We start from the raw sequence: 3,221 nt of genomic DNA, 5'->3' as shown, positions 1-3,221 counted from the left end.
GGTTTTTTGAGACAGGGTTTCTCTGTGGTTTTGGAGCCTGTCCTGGAACTAGCTCATGTTTTTGCTTTATTAATTGCTGCTTTATGTTTTAAAATATTTTATTTTTGTGTTTGTATGAATGAGTGTCTGTGCGTGGATACGCACATGTGCTAGGGTAGGTGTCTGTGGAGGTTGAGGAGGGAGCTAGAAACCAGGGAGCGCAAGTTATGGGCAGCAAGAGCTGCCCAGTGTGGGGCCCTGAGAAGAGAACTCAGTGCCTTTGGTTTGTTGTTTGTTTGTTTTAGGTCTTTCGAGACTTCTGGGATGAAGATGTGCACTGCCAAACCCAGCAGTTCCTAAGAGCAGCCTGTGCTCCTAACTGCTTAAGCCATTTTTCAGCCCTCACTCAATCACTGAGAACCTTTTCTGCTTCTGCTAGCTCCCCCACTAGACATTAAGCTATCTGCAAGAACATCAGGCAAGAGTTTGTCTGCTTTAACAAATAAAGCTTGCTTGAAGATCATTGTGCAGAGCTAAGCCACTCAAGGCCAGGCAGTGGTGCCACACACCTTTAATCCCAGGACTCTGACCAAGGGACCTCTGTGAGTTCAAGGCCACCCTGGACTAAACTAGATTGACACAGTCTCAAAGCAGAACAGGCAGTGGTGGCCCACACCCTTAATCCCAGCACCAGGGAAGTGGTGGAGCCTGGAAGTGATGTGGCTGGACAGAGAGAGCAAAATAAGGCGGGAGGAGGAGCCGGGAGCTCAGTGCAGTCTGAAGCGGTCTGAGGACTCAGTCTGAGGACAGGATGGCCCTTTGGCCTGAGCATTGGTAGAGGGAAGAAGTCTCTCTAGTGGCTGGCTGCACTGCTTCTCTGATCTCTCAGCTTTCACGGCCTGATTTCTGACTCCGGGTGTTTATTATTAGGACTAATTAGAATTCGTGCTGCAGATGACCCATTACTCTCAGAGTTTCTGTAGTCCAGGGAAGCCTTGAACTTAAATCCTCCTGCCTCAGTAACAGGGATTACACAATACTTTAGGATTTACGGGTATGTGTCACCAAGCTCAACTTAACTCTTGAAGCCTCTGTTTGAAATGGGGTCTGATGTTGCTTGGGCTCCCTGGAATACTCAATAAAGCTGAGACTGGTCTTGAACTCCCGGACTTCCTGTTTTGACCTCCCAGTGCTGGAAATCGATGCACTACCACCTCCAGTATCCATCTCCAGCTGCAGAGCGTCTGCCCGACTGACAACGCCACGGCGCTAGAATGTGAAATGTTTGACTTCTGGTGAGCAGGCGCTTGTGCGGTGACGCTCTCATCCAGGTGACCTTCTGAAAGGGTGAGGGCAGCCCAGGCCTGAGCTGGGAAGCATCCCCTGCCTGAGCCTGGGACTCCTGTGGTCACTGTTGGGGTGGGGGGCTCTTGACCTCCAGGAAAAGGAATGGGAGCCTAAGAAACGGAACAGGCCCAGCAGGCCCGACACAACTGAGTTTGAACAAGTCAGGCCTACTTGTCCAATTGCTGCTTGGGGCCTCAATTTTCTTTCTCTTTTTCTTTCTTTCATTTATTTATTTTTGAGACAGGGTTTCTCTGTGTAGCCGTGTCTGTCCTGAAACCCTCTCTATAGAACAGGCTGGTCTTGAACTACAGATCTGCTCCCCACTCCCCAGCGTGGGATTAAAGGCAGGTGCCACCATCAACCACCCAGCTTGGGGCCTCAGTTTTGTTTTGTTTTTATTTATTTATTTATTTACTTATTATGTATACAATATTCTGTCTGTATACCTGAAGGCCAGATGAGGACGCCAGACGTCTTTACAGATGGTTGTGAGCCACCATGTTGTTGCTGGGAATTGAACTCAGGACCTTTGGAAGAGCAGGCAATGCTCTTAACCACTGAGCCATCTCTCCAGCCCCGGGGCCTCAGTTTTTCTATCTATGTGTTGATCGAAATGAATTGTAGACAGAAGTACTCTAACGGCACCTTCAGACTTTGGCCAACTGTCCAGCCTGCTAGGCTGACCTAGTCAGAACTTCCTTATTTATGTATTTAGTTTTTTTTTTAAACTGGGCCTTATGTAGCTGGCCTCAAACTTGCTCTGAGCCGAGGCTGGCCTTTAACTCCTGATCTCCTGCCCTTCCTCCCCAGGTGTTGCCATTACAGACAGGTACTGCTACACTTGGCTGCTGCTTCCTTTCGTTTTTTCCATTTTATGTGAATGGCTGTTTTGTCTGCATGTTTATCTGTGCCTGGTGCCGGTGGAGGCCAGTAGAGGGAGCCATGTCCCCCGGAACTGGAGTTAGAGATGGTTGTGAACCACCGGGAGTGTTGGGAATTGAACCCAGGTCCTCTGGGGAAGCAGCCCATGCTCTTAACCACTGAGCCGTCTCTCTAGCCCTTAGGTGTTTTGAAACAGACTCTCACTACACAACTCAAGCTGGTATTGAACGTGTGCAGCCGAGGCTGGCCTAGAACCCACCGTACTCCAGCCTCTGCCTCTCTAACACAAGGATTACAGCAGGCATGTACCCCACCAGCCCAAAGCTTCCTCCTAAGCTGCCTTTGCCCTTGGGGTGAGCACAAGCCTTCCTTCCTTCCTAAGCCCCAAGTTCAAGTCTCCACCCAGTTGCACACACTGTTACATGGAGAAGCAGCTTTACCAGCTCCACAGTGACCACCTCCCAAATGTGGGCCACTGGCTCCGAGGATCTAAGGCAAGGTCTGGAAAGTTCTAAGTTCCAGGGTCAGTTAAAAAAAGAAAAAAAAAATGGAAATGAGAAGTCATTGCCCAGGGGACTGAACACAGATTCGGGAAACAGGTGTTCCAGGTCTGAATATTGTCTTGTATTTCCTAGCTCTATGACCTCAGCCTCAGTTTCCTCATGACAGTTAGATGAGGATGATGTGACCCGTGCCGGGATGTTGGGGAGGCATGTGCAGCACCCTTGGTACAATGCCGTGCCCAGAGGAAACACTGGTGGAGGGAAACCATCACTGTAAGGGAACTTGCATGTCATGCCTGAACCCAGAACTAGCTACTGTGGCCAGACTGTGGGTGTGCTCCTCACACTGAGAGTCTAATAGCCTGCTTCCTGTCCCTGGGTGCTGAGGTTCTTGCAAGCTGGTGTCCAGGGTCCGGTTCGAGGGGCAGTGACATCTTGTAGTGTTAACCACACTCTTCTCTGGGTCTCCAGTTTCCCGGATTCCTTAGGGAGCCCACTCTCTTGGCTCCA

This window comes from Microtus ochrogaster, chromosome 10 (genome assembly GCF_000317375.1).
Source record: "Microtus ochrogaster isolate Prairie Vole_2 chromosome 10, MicOch1.0, whole genome shotgun sequence".
In the NCBI taxonomy this organism is placed as follows: Eukaryota; Metazoa; Chordata; class Mammalia; order Rodentia; family Cricetidae; genus Microtus; species Microtus ochrogaster.
The sequence above is the reverse complement of the archived record's forward strand: the minus strand, read 5'-3'. Positions refer to the sequence as shown.